This window comes from Mirounga leonina, unplaced genomic scaffold (genome assembly GCF_011800145.1).
Source record: "Mirounga leonina isolate KUSES-001 unplaced genomic scaffold, KU_Mleo_1.0 Mir_129, whole genome shotgun sequence".
Lineage (NCBI taxonomy): Eukaryota > Metazoa > Chordata > Mammalia > Carnivora > Phocidae > Mirounga > Mirounga leonina.
Genome location: NW_023270323.1, coordinates 33,939,973 through 33,954,322, shown reverse-complemented (window position 1 = coordinate 33,954,322; position 14,350 = coordinate 33,939,973). Strand labels below are relative to the sequence as shown.

At 36.6% G+C, this 14,350-nt stretch overlaps 1 non-coding gene across 1 annotated transcript; it reads right to left on the bottom strand.

The window, feature by feature from the left end:
• Positions 1-13,598: 13,598 nt before the first annotated feature.
• LOC118011011 lies at positions 13,599-13,705 on the bottom strand. The gene has a single exon (XR_004679403.1). It is a non-coding gene; the product is annotated as a U6 spliceosomal RNA (small nuclear RNA).
• Positions 13,706-14,350: the final 645 nt, after the last annotated feature.

Sequence of the window (14,350 nt, the reverse complement as noted above, 5' to 3'; positions counted from 1 at the left end):
GGGTTATTCGGAATTCAGTCCTACAGATAATCTTGAGCATCTCTTCAGTAATTAACAGTATGAGACATCTGTCCCTAATTTACTATATCCAAAAAAACGTCTTTCAGTAAAAACATTTTCAGTGTTTTTCATTTCCTCTCTTTATAAATCATTATAACTGCATACCAAACTTTAATTTTCCTTTTATTTTGTTTGGGTGCTTATGTTTCTTGTTCCTTTTGTAGCTTGTTTGAAATCTATTGAGTGCCTACAGTTGGTAAGACACTAGATCAGACTCTACACATTCAGTGGTGAACAACTGGGGCATAGTGCCTGTTTTCACGATTCTTACAGGCCAGTGGGGGAGACAGAAAGTTAAACAAGTAAACACACATGTAACCATCCTAAAAACTGTTGAGTGCCATTGAGGAAAAATGAAGAGATAATAAAGAATAATAGAAATATGTCTTATTAGTAAGGAAATATCTCTCTGTGACAGTAGTATTTTAGCTGATGGAGAAGTCAGATGTGAAGTTTTGCAGAAGAGCATTTCATGAAAAGGAAATAAGCAGATTAAAAAAAATCCTAGATTGAGGGGCACCTGGGTGGCTCAATCAGTTAAGCACCTGAATCTTGGTTTCAGCTCAGGTCATTATCTCAGGGTTGTGAGATTGAACCCCACGTAGGGCTCCGCCCTGAGTTCGGAGTCTGAGTTTCTCTCCCTCTCCCTTTGCCCTTTCCCCTGCTCACTCATGCTCTCTCTCTCTCTCAAATAAGTAAATAAATAAATAAAATCTTTTTAAAAATCCTAAATTGAGCTTGACTCTTTTTACCCCCCTTCGTTTCTTTACATTTATAAAATGAGATCAATGTTTTTCGAATACTTGTAGTGGTCAAGGGATATGTGGAAAAACATGACATTAAAATTTATGCAGGATTCAGATTAAATAAAACATAATAATCTAGGCTCTGTATGGTGCCGTTGAAAGCCAAGTAAATGGATTAGGAGAATAATGAGGCAATAAGATTTTAGCTGGCTTCAGGTGAAGGGAAGAAATAGTAAGAAGGTGTTCTTCTGGGAGGTGTCATTTATGCTAGATTCAATGTTAACCAGTTATTTCTTTGAGAAATCACATTATCTTAGTTAGGCACAGTATTGCTTTATTGTTATTGTAACCTTGATGTCACTGCTATATCTTTAAGGAATAATGTAGTGACTCATAGCAAAAATAATTTTGGTCCTGGTAATACTTAGAAATCACTCAACAGACCCAAACAGTCATGTAGCCTATGTCCCATAGCTACAGTTCCTCTCACCCCTCCTCAGGAAAAACCTCATCTCCATTAACCTTGCTAGCTGCAACAATGAGGTCCTTTGTTAAATCTTCTCTGCATTCTAGCTATAAAAAAAAAGAGGCTTATACATAAAACAGCATAAACCCAGAGAAGAAACATTCCTCACATTTATAGGTCCATTTTTTTTTCTGCAAAAATTGAATATCAATTTATAAACTCTTTTATTTCTGCACAGCTTAAAAGTCATATGAATTCACATAAATAGAATTGAATAGGTATTTTAGTAGCTAGGCAATAAACTAAGTGGCTCTGATAAAGAGATGCTAAAATATAGAGCCTAAAAAAGACAGAAGTCATTTTTTCCCCCTCTCATATCAAAACTCAGAGGGAACTATTCAAGGCTGAGAGTCAGCTCTGTTCTATGAGGTTAACCAGGGACTCAGTTTCCTTCTATCTTGCTTCACCATCCCCTAGGGTGTTGCTTTCATGCACAGAGTCAGAACAGGCTCACTACAGATGTACCCACATATAGCCCACTAGAGAAAGGGAAGACAGAACACCCAACTGCCTTAAAGACAAGACTCAGAAGTTGCGCACCCTAGTAACACCCACATACTAATGGCAAAATCAATTAGATGGCCACAGGAAGCTACAGAGGAGGTTGGGAAATGTAGCTTTAGTTGGGGCAGTCATGAGCCCACCTAACATGCTGGTAAGACAGTATGGTCCAAGTCACTAAAAGGAAGAAGAAATGAATCAATATTAAGAAAAGTTAGTCTCTGACACAAGGAGTATATAGTCTGTCTCATAATTGACATTCAAAATATTACCTAGTCTTCAATTATGACAGATATAATCTTGATATTTAATATAGATGCTATGCCTCTAGCTGAGAAATTCTTGATATTTTTTTGAACTTACATTTATCAACTCCTCTAGGAAATCTTTGTTAGAGAATTTTATTCTTCTCCGATGGTTCCTCCACACAACACAAAACCAGATAAGCACAGTTTGTACTTCTATTCATTCACTACTTTTTAGTCCACAAATATTTAATAGGCACTTATTATATACTGGTTGCATAGCAAATTCCAAATGTACACTGATGTTCAAAACGCACATGGTGTCTCTGCTCATGAAGCCTGTAGACCAGTGGGGAAACATTCAAATAAATGAAAACTTTTAAGTGTCATAGTGACATGAGGGAGGTAAAGAGTGCTATGGAATGCATAATAGGAAGGTTTTGTCCAGTCAAGGAGTTGTGGGGAGGATTTTCTCAAGAACTGATGATTATAGGGAGATCTGCTGGACAGAGTCAGGGCTACCTAAAGGAGGGAGGAGGGTGGTGGATGACAGTGTTCCTGGCAGGGGGAACAGCAGACTCCAGGGCCCTCCTTTGGGAGTGTGTCAACACTGGCTGGGGAGAATGAGTGGAAGATGAGTGAGAATAAAACACAGAAGGCAAAGAGGTGACTGAGCTTGAGAACCAGGCAGGAAGGAGATGAGCTGGAGCTTTGAGACCTTGTTAAGAGTTTTGTTGTTCAACATCAGAGCAGTGGATTGCGACTGAGAAGACCAAGCAGGGAGAGAAGTGGAAATCAGATTTCCACATCAGAATGATCCTTCTGACAACAGTGCAGACAATGGTCTCTTAAGGATAAAATGGTGTGGAGGTTTGTTCTTCTCCAGTAGCCCAGGTAAGCATTAACTACGAATGGACTGGACATATCATTCTCTAAGGACGATTTTACATCTCTGGACATTTTGTGTCCATTTTGGAAGAAAAAGAATAGCTATACATTTTATAGCCAACCATTCTAAAAACAACCTAAGCCAGTAGAGCCTGTAATATGGTATTTCTTACATTTTTATACATTCACAAATGTCTACAAACTTAAACATTAGACATTTACAACATTAAAGAACTTAAAGTTGTTTCATCCAAAGCCACCCACCACATCTCATAAATTCAAATATATTTAGGTTCCACATAAAAAAGATGTGTTGTGTAAAAGCTCCAATCAAGAAATGATAGTTCCTAGGTTTACTTGTATTTATCTGACATAACTCTTCAACTACATTTTTGTCTTTGTTTTTGTTTTCTACATGGATTGTTATAAAGTGGATCAGAAAGGGAGAATTTATCTGGATATATTTAAATTAACTATTAAACATTTAAGTATTGTCCTTTAGCAGGAATCCTCACAGATGAAAGTTTTATGTTAACTGTTTAACATCAAACACAGGAATGTTCAGGGGAGCAGAATTTAAGGAGTAGCTTAGGGAGACAGGTAGGCTCAGTGGAGAACTCGTTATGTCAAAATGTTTTAGAATGAATATGGGAGAGTCAGGGTGAGTGTTATTTTCCTGGTTGGCCACTGTCTTCCTCCCACAGGACACATTTTTCCCCCCTTAATGTACACATTTCATGATTTCTTGTTTTTTATTCTAATAAAACCAGTTCCTCTGAATTTAGTTGAAATTAATTAAGCCTTACCTAAAAATTTTAAAATGCTAATAAAAGTAAATGAGGAAAGAACAGTAGATTTAGCACTCTGGCTTCAATATTAATGAACATTTGATCTATTTATTGCAATCAAAATATAACTTTGGAACTGATTATAATCGTTTTGACTTGGGTAGTCTTGGTAGCAAATAACACTCATTAAGTATCAAGAGACAAACCCAAATGGCTATTACATTGAGGTTCTAATTTAGCTTAGAATAATAAATAACACCATGTAAAATGAGAAGAAAAAAAATGAATATCTGTTATTTTATGCATTCAATTAATAGTTTCTATTCCTCTATATTCAGAGTATTGTGCTTGTCAGCAAGTTAAAATGGGAAAGCTTGAGACATTCTGGAGAGACAGACCTGGCTCTGAAACCATGTTCTGTGTGATGGTTAATTTTATGTGTCAACTTGTTAGGCCCTGTCACTCAAGTATTTGGTCAAACACTAAATGTTGCTGTGAAGGTTTTTTTTTGGATGGGATGAACATTTAAATCAGTAGCATTTGAGTAAAGCAGATTACACTCTATAATGTGCATGGGCCTTGCTTTAAGAGAAAGAAGATTGAGGTCACCCAAGGAAAAGGTAATTCTACTTCCAGATTATCTTCAGGCTCCAGTTGCAACACGAACTTTCCCCTGAGTCTTCAGCCTGTTGGCTTCCAATTTTGGACTTTCCAGCCTCTACAATCATTGGAGCTAATTCTTTTTTTTTTTTTTAAGATTTTATTTATTTATTTATTTATTTGACAGAGAAACAGCGAGAGAGGGAACACAAGCAGAGGGAGTGGGAGAGTGAAGAAGCAGGCTTCCCGGTGAGCAGGGAGCCCAATGTGGGGCTCGATCCCAGGACCCTGGGATCATGACCTGAGCTGAAGGCAGATGTTTAACAACTGAGCCACTCAGGTGCCCCATGTGAGCTAATTCTTTAAAATATTCCTCTCTCTCCCTCTCCCCTCCCTTATTAGCCTGCCCTCTTCTCCTCCCTCCCTTCCTCTCTCTCTCTCTCTCTCTCTCTGTATATATATATATATATATATATATATATATATATATATATATATATAACATAAGCAGAAAAAATGTTTATGCCATGTAGTCCATAATGGGTATTCTACAATGTGTGATGATGATGATGATGATAGTATATAATTAGAATGAAGTGGCTTAAATAACTGTGCATAGTTCTTTAATTTTTAATTTTAATTTTTTTTTTGAGAGAGAGAACACATGAGTGGGGAGTGGGGGGAGGTGCAGAGGGAGAGGGAGAGAGAGAATCTTAAGCAGTCTCCATGTTCAGCACAGAGCCTGATGTGAGGCTCGATCTCACGACCCTTACATCATGACCTGAGCCAAAATCAAGAATTAGATGCTCAACCGACTGAGCCACGCAGGCGCCCCTGTGCATAGTTATTCTTATTTGAAAATTCTGCCACTGATGCCATTCAATCTGTTCATATATATGTGTAATCAAGGTTTACATTCCTTTAAAGAATTCTTGATCAATTTAACATTAAAAGATGATTTTGTTTTGTTTTGTTTTGAGAAGCAAGAAAGATTTATCATCTATAAGTGTTTTTTGTTGCTCCCATGGTGCTGTGAGCAATAAGTCTCTCAATTACCCATCCTCAGTGATGGAGATACCGTTAGGTCTAAGGGCTTTGCCATGACTCAGGATGGAAATGGAGAATAATTTTAGAAAAGCCGTTCTACTAAAAGTGAAGGACCATTTTCGTTATTCATTCATCATTTAATAGACATTTAGGTGATTTCCATATCCAATGGAGTATTATTCAGCATTAAAGAAGAAGGAAATCCTGCCATATGGAACATCAATAAACCTGGAGGACCTTATGCTAAGTGAAATAAGCCCATCAGAGAAGGAAAAATACTGCATGAATCCATATATATGAGGGATCTAAAATAATCAAACCCTTAGAAACAGAGAGTAGAATAGTGATTGCCAGGGACTGGGGGGAAGGGGAAATGGAGCGTTGTTAGTCTGTAGGTATAGAGTTTCAGTTACATGAGATAAATAAGTTCTAGAGATTTGCTGTACAAATAATGCTTATAATTAACAATTCAGTATTGTTCACTTAAAAATTTGATCAAAAATGTTAATTGTTCTTACAATGAAAGCAAACAAAAAGGGGCAAGAGGAAACTTTTGGAGGTGGTGGATATGTTTATTACCTTGACTGTGGTGACAGTTTCATGGGTGTAGGCATATCTCCAACCTCATCAACTTGTATACATTAAATATGTCCAATTTTTGGTGTATCAATTATACTTCAATAAAACTGTTTAAGAAATGAAGAAGCAAACAGCCTTCTTGAGAAAGAGACTCACAGGCCACCATGCAGCAAATCATAATGGAAGTAGAAAAGCTCAGCAGGGAGACCACCGCCAATCAACATTACCACAGTGAGAAAGCAAATGTTATGGCAGCCCAAGCAAATTAACACAGTCTGCCACTTACTAGTAGCTTGACCTGAAAAAGTCACTCACTTCTGCCCTACCCATCCAACTCATTTATGTCATCTACAAAGGAAGATCATACCAATCTTACAAAGCTGTTCTAGCTACTAAATATTAATAATATCTATAAATATAAGGGCTCTGTCTGTCTTGTTCACCTCCATATTCTAAGATAATGGAAGGATGCTTGGAATTGTAAGTCTCAACAGGATTTATCACTAATTAATGAATATCAGAGGTCTAGTATACTAAATTCCTCATGGTAGGTGACAGGTTTGTGGTCGCTGTTAACTCTATTCAGTGTCATTAAAGGTGAGGAGAGTAAAAACAATTTTTGTAGGAGGCAGGTTACCCTGGGAACAATTCCAGAGGGTACACATTATAAAATAACAAAACCAGTAGTTCACACACTAACGTGTGGTGCAGAAAAGAGATCGATGGGATTTAGAATGGATGGAAAGGGCATTATGCAAAAGGTGAGGCTTCTTTAGGTCTTTGAGTATGAACATCATTTGGAGAGAAGCAGCTATTTAATGCAACATTTTTATTGTTAACAATAAGGGAAGCATTATAAATGCATTCTCTTTGAATGGGAAAACTATAACAATTTTTGAATATCCTATTAATTAAGCTCAGCTCAAGCAGCCTTCATTGAATTCTCATTCTTGAACATCAGTGTCACCAATGAATTACTTTATAGGAAAATGACTGCTACCAGCAGCAAGAGTAAAAAATTCAAATAAGCTAAAACCTCATTCTCAACCACTTGTAGTTATGAAAGACTGAAAGAGTTTTACTAAATGTGTCAGATTCACAGTAATTTTACTGATTGCCTGGCAGGCTGTCAGACTTTAAATACTAGGAGGTATTTACTTTAGTAATAGGATGCAACTGTTTTGAACTATATGAACACTGAATAGGTTGTGGGATATCTGTGTTTTCTTTCTTTCAAATTAGCTGAGTTTCATTCCCTCAAATTCCTTTAAAACTTGAAGTTTTGAAGTGCTGGCATTCTTACTAGTATGTCTTTACAAGGGCTGTAGAAAAAGGATCATATGATTTATTTCCATAAACATAAAAGAAGATCTAAACCAAAATTTATTAGCATGCAAGTGATTACACTCAGTTTTCAAAGAACCTTGTTTTAATCTTATTAATGCCTATGATCTTTCAACTTCTCTCATAACAAGGTAGTTGAAAGTATCGAGATAAATCCTAAAATGAATTTCTAGTCATAATTTTTTCAGGACAAGATTTTATCAGTCTCTTTCTGATTTGCATTTTCAAATGCTTTTGGTATTAGCGAGGCCAAATATGGAATATTACATGATCATTTGCAAATATTCTCTGTCTTTTCTGAGGTACTATTATTCTTCTCCACCTGATTGTTAATTCTGGTCTTGATTTAACTCATGAAATGTCATAGAAAATTGTTTAAGTATCAGTACTCTTTTCCTCTACCTTATCACTTAGGAATTTTCCAGGACAAAAGTCCTTCTATCAGCCTAATTGCTGAAAGCAGTCAATGCAAAAGAGATCCACAGGTCCACATGTTAATTATGTAGCATACATAAGAAATGAACTTTCCTTGTGGTAAATCACTGAGATTTGAAGATCTTTTATCACCGCAACATCTCGTATATTATTATGACACATTAACCCAGACTCTTCATCATGGATTTATTCATTCACATCCCAAATACTTTGAATACTACACCATATCAGGCACTGTACTATATACTGAGGTTCTAATGGTAAACAAAAGCAGATTATTTTCCTGCAACTATGGAACTCAGTCTGGAATGACCATGCATCACGATGATGTTTCGCTATTGCTCTCTCTCTTTTAAAAAATATATCCAATATGCTGACTATCATAGACTCAGGTATAGGTTTCTCTGTCAAATTATAGAAGTAGCAGTCTCCAAACACTAAGGATAAAAGGAATTTGAAAAATGGAAGAGCAGAAAAAAGATAAGCCCGGAAAGAAGGCGATATTTTAGTCCAAAAAGAAGTCCTCAGATGTTATTATATGTATCTCTGTGAGGATTGATCAAAGTGGATGAAGTTGGAGCCCTGTTTATCTTCTCTTTGTCTTCCTCTCTACAGGAAGTTTCAAATGGTCCTTTGAGTTATTTCATTTTAGGTAGTACCTGAGGCTCAGCATTGAACTTTCTCATTCCTAAATTTAGAATTAATAATATTTTCTAACTGTCAATAACCCTAAACAAAGCCCTATAAATACAGAGTTTAAATTGTGCAGCAAATTATTGTCCTGGGAATCTCTAAAGTATTATAATAAATCTCATTATAACTGCAAATACCTTGCTCTTAGCTCAACTCATAAATTTATATAGATGATTTGCTATGTTATATATAATCGATATCTACTATATCATATAATATCTACAGAGCTTCTCAACTTACAGTAGAGTTACCTCCTAACAAACCCATCCTAACTTGAAAATATCACAAGTCCAAATGCATTTAATACACCTCACTTACCAAACATCATAACTTAGCCTAGCCTACCTTACATGTACTCAGAACACTTACATTAGCCTACAGTTGGGCAGAATTATCCAACACAAAGCTTATTTTATAATAAAGTGTTGACTATCTGATGTCTACTGTCCTGAAGCGGAAAAGAGAATGATTGCGTGGGTACAGAACGGTTGTCAATGTGCGAGTCCGGGTAAAGGACTTGTGCTCGCCTGGCTGACTGGGAGCTGCAGTGCTGTCCCCACCCAGCATCACAAGGGAGTATCATACCACATGTCGTCAGCCCAGGAGATGACTGAAATTCAAAATTCGAAGTACAGTTTCTACCAGATGACTATCACTTTCCCACCATCATAAATTATAAGACAAACCTTTACAAGTTGGGGACACTCTGTATATATCATAGAGATAGATACTTTCTTGTATATTATACATCTATCTACATCCTTATCTATATATCATCTGTCTATCTAATTGTTTTGATCTAAGTTTCCTAACAGATTTATTTCTAATTTTGTTTTTCTTAAGATTTTTAAAATTCTCACAAATGCATACTTCTGAAAGAGATCAAGTGTGAGCTAAATTTTTTTCTGTATTTTTCCAATATAATGAAGAAGTAAATATTGGCCCTGCTGAGAATCAGATCATTAGAACATAAACATAGTTTCTCACAGGACATAGTCAAGGCCATCATGTAGTTGCAAACATGACTAATCTCTCTTTCTGAGCAATGATTAGTTTTCACCAACTCCACTTCTTGCTCTTAGTCCTCCTTCCTCCTGGATAAAAATTATTAAATCATCAAATCAACACGTTTCTCCACTTTTGGACACTATCCAAGCCAGAACAGGTCCCTATTTGTCTAATTGCTCCACAAACTTACTGAATAGTACCCCAAACCCTAGAAGAAGTCCTCTCAACTCCCTTTTCCTGAAATGTCCCCCAGTTTCCCCTGGTGTGTGTTTTCTCTTGCTGTAGAGAGCTAAACAAAAACTGACTTTGCTTAAGGGCAAGAGTGTCCCTTTTGATCTTTGATGAATTTCAACAATAATGATATAGGGCTCAAAGGAACTCTTTTACTTAATGGCTACACACATACACACACACACACACACAGATGTTGCCCTAAATGTCAATAAGTCTGTATACCACAGGGAAAAATATTTGTGTATTTTATGTAAAAAAGGAAATGACAATTTTTTTCTGAGAAAGAACATTTTAGTCCCATTCAGATTTTAAATGAATGGAAAATGCTCCTTTGTATATGTTTCAAAACCTCCGAGGAGAATCCATTCTTTTGGATTGGTCATGTAAGGTGCTAAGCCATTTTAAATAATGCTGGGAATACAAGTCAGTGGGCACAGAGAGTCCTGAGATGATCAATCATATTGCATTTACTGCTAAAACCAATATTTCCATTGTTTATTCTTGTTATTTCAACCCCATGCTTCCCTGGCAGAAACAATGAACTGAATGGGACAGATTCTAAGAATTTTACTAGCAATAAATATATGTCAAACATTATTCACCCAAAGTATACATTCCAATGAAAAAGAAATAGAATTTATACATTTTCCCCAGGAAGAATGAAAATTTGTGAGTTAGGTTAGTTTCCTGGTCAGAATTCTGTGAATGCTTTCTGCTATAGTCACAACTTGAGATTTGTTACTTTAAAGATATAAAGGAAGACTATAAAAAAGATTCATAACCTCAAATTACATTAACTGTACATTAAGGGAGATGCACAAATCCCAAGAAATAATGAAACGTCAGGGCTAGAATCATCCCTTTTCAGGTTTAGTGTTCAATCTCCTATGATCTTGCATAAAATGCTATTGCTGTTCACCTTGCTATTAGGAAGTACAATTGATTTGCTTGCAATATTTATTAGTGCATTAGTCATGTACATTAGCACTAAACTGGAAACAAATAATGCTTTACTTCCCTAAGTCTGTGGCGAGCCAATGCAAGTAAAAATGTAGGTACTGATATAAATACAAGTGTGACTCACGCTCCTGAAATATCCTTCCTTTACCCAGATTTACCAGAAAAATTTAGAGATAAACATACTCCAACCATTTCAACCTTTGATGAGTTAGAACAGTTCACGTTAGTCAGGCGCATTTTTGTTCTTTCAGCTTGGTGTCCTTTTGACAAATTATCAATAAGAGGTCACAAAATAAATCAAAACTGAAAGGAACAGTTTATCTTATATTAATACATATGATAGATTAAACCCTGAGGCTATCATTTTGCCAAATATCTATAACAGCTCAGGTGTCATCCCAACTTCTGCATAAGACTTGGTTATTGGTCTTAAAAAAGAGGGAGAAATGTATCTTCAATCAAATATAAGTAAGTCTGGAAGCCTGATGTTATTCAAAACAATTGGCCCAACCTCACTACCACCACCACTGCTACGGTGTCTGTATCTACACCGATTTCAAGCCAACGTTAGACCGCTCACACCATGACCACCTACTTCAATTTTGGTCTCTGGTTACTGGCATATGGAGTTTTTCTGTCATAAAAACCAAAACTGGTTCTTCCCAGAGGATTTTGGATTTCCTGATTCCTTGGTTCTCATCATCCTGAGTTTTCTCCTGTAGAAATCTAGCCCTGTGCAACCACACCCTATCTCCTGACCCTTCAACAATTCCCCAAGTAGGGTAGCTTCAGGACGGGCCACTCCTCTGCTTTGCTGGGGAGATTGGAGCAACAACAAAGAAGAGTTGACAGTGTTAATGCATGGCATTAGTAAAAATAGTTGTATAAATATTGTGGTGGGTTTATGCATTTTGTACTAGAATCCTGTCATTTTAATTTTCTCTTTATTTTGATTTAGCACTATGGTCAAATCACAATATTTTTCAAATAGTCCTAACTTCAATTTTACTATTTGAGAATTTGTGATAATCCAAACTGAGCTGTCCAATCTAATAAACTGCCACCATTTATTGAGTGCTGAGTGTGTGCCAGATCCCGATACATCTTCTAAACTTCACAAAGCCCTTACAAGATAGGCATCATTATCCCATGTGACATATTATATTTCTTAAAAGTGGCCAGAACCATACCTCCCATTGGACATGCTTTTTGCAACATGACTTTGCCATTCCTTATCAAATTGTCCTAACTCTTCTCCACTCTTGAGTCTGGTCAGGCTCTCTATCCTCTAATAAAGAACACAGTGGGACTGGCACTGTGCCATTTCATATAGCCCTTGACTGGCCTAGCAACTTCTACTTTCTGTCTCTTCCTGTCTCCTGGAAACCAGCCCCTATGTAGGATTTGCAACATCCCTAAGTCTTCTATACTGTGAAAAGCTCAAGAAACTTAGAAAGATCCTGAAAGATGAGATACCACGTGGAGAAAGAGAGGCCAAGGAGCATTAAGATGGCAGGATAATCATGGTGAAACCACTAAAGCCCAGTCAAATGCCAGAGCACAGGTACCAGATACTGGAATCAGAGACCACAGGCCCCTTGTCCCAGGACCGAATTCGTCTTCCATGGAATTGTGAACTTATGAAAGTGGTTGTTGTTTTTATCTGTAAGCTTGGGATGGTTCCTTAGGCAGAGATAGATAGCCAAAACCCCACTGTTTTGAAGGGCACACAAAGGCTCAGGGAAGGTAAGAAATTTGCCCACGTCCACACAAATATGAGGTTGCTAAGCCAGGATTTGAACCACATTCTCTTCACTATATATCCCATGGTCTCAACCACTACATAATGCAGAACTTCAATATATATCTAGAAATGTTTTTCTAAAGAGACTCAAATTGCAAGTAATACTATAGGGAACATGTTACTTAAGAGAATAAACTCAGTTAATGGGCTACAACATATGTGTGTTTATAACCAAGCAGATGCTCCTAATTACAAATTTATTTTATCTATTTATTGAAATAAGCTGACATAGTCTCTGCTTAGAGACACTTTAATTTAATATGTGTTTTAAACCAATAGAACTGCATCATTTTCTTTCTTTAAAAAAATACATTTATCTGGATTTTCACTATTTCATGCTAAATTTCCAGAAGTTTTTAGTAATATTTCAGACCAAATTTACCTAAATTGTGCTTTCCTGTAAGTTATTTCTTTAGTGCTCAGCTAAGAAAACAAGTCAAATGAAAGAGAGGTGTTAGATAATCTTTTATGACTAAGATCTAGGTGAATTGACAAGAAGAAAAAATTCTGTGAACTGAGGAGTCTCAAACTCCAGGCTTTTCCTATCACATAGGTGTGCTTGCTTCACACATGTCTTCCAGGTTTGAAATCTAGACCCATGTTCATATTTCACCAAGCCACCACAATAACTACAAAAAAACTCTCTCTTTTTTTAAAGGGTTTTATTTATTTATTTGACAGATAGAAAGAGAGAGAGGGCACAAGTAGGGGGAGCAGCAGGCAGAGGGAGAGTGAGAAGCAGGCCTCCCACTGAGCAGGGAGCCCGATGTGGGACTCAATCCCAGGACCCCGGGATCATGACCTGAGACAAAGGCAGACGATTAACCAACTGAGCCACCCAGGTGCCCCTTCAGCAAAACTCTCCTGACCAAGTTTTCACCAGTCTTGACTGAGGATTTAAGGAATACAAGGCAAAATTACTTTGCATTCAGAATTCTTGTTCCTCAAAGTTTCTTTGTCTACCCTGGGACTTCTCTTTGAATTTTAGGTCATATAGAGCTAGTTTTATAAAAACTGTTTTCAGTCTTTCTTTTTTTCCTTTTCCTTTTTTTTTTGTCTTTCCTTTCATGAGCATACCAAAATAGTGATCCCCCAATTCTATTTTATTTTATTTTATTTTTTGTTGGTTTGTTTTTTAAAAAAAATATGGAATGCTTCATGAATTTGGGTGTCATCCTTGTGCAGGGGTCATGCTAATCTTCTTTGTATCCTTCCAGTTTTAGTATCTGTGCTGCCCAAGTGGGCACTCAATTTTATTTCTTTTAATGAAAAGTGTTGTTGTTTAAATTTTTTGTTTTCTTTTGCAGTTTGAGCTCCTGCCTCCATGTACTCCCAGAGGCCATGGTCTTCTACTCTAATTGACTCCATAAAAACATTTTCCTTAACAAGAAAATTCTCCCTCACAAGGAACTTTGGGGCTAGCTGTGAATGCAATAATGCACTCACCATTTGTTTCTTGATTCTGACCACTCTAACTCTGAAACCTTTGGGGGAAGTTACTTAACTCAGAGTTAGCTTTCATGAAATAAATATTGAATAACAGCAACTTCAAAATGTTCCTGAGAAAATGAAGTGGAATAAGGAAGATTAAGCCTAATAGAATGAACGAACTTCATCAACAGTCATTTCCTTCCTGCTGATCTCCTGCAACCTTTCCCCATGCCTTTCTCCCAGCTATTAAAATCAATCTAGAGTGTTTCTTCCTCTTTAAAATAAATGTTACTCAGTACCAACAAAGCTTCCTGTTATTTAAAAATAACTTTTTCCTATCATCTTATTGCCTATTAGCTTCCACCCCAGTCTGTGGATATGCCTGATTTCATATATAATGTAACCTATTCTCTAGGTATAAAAACATGAAAGTAAGGAGATTTTGTTCATTCTATTTCTAT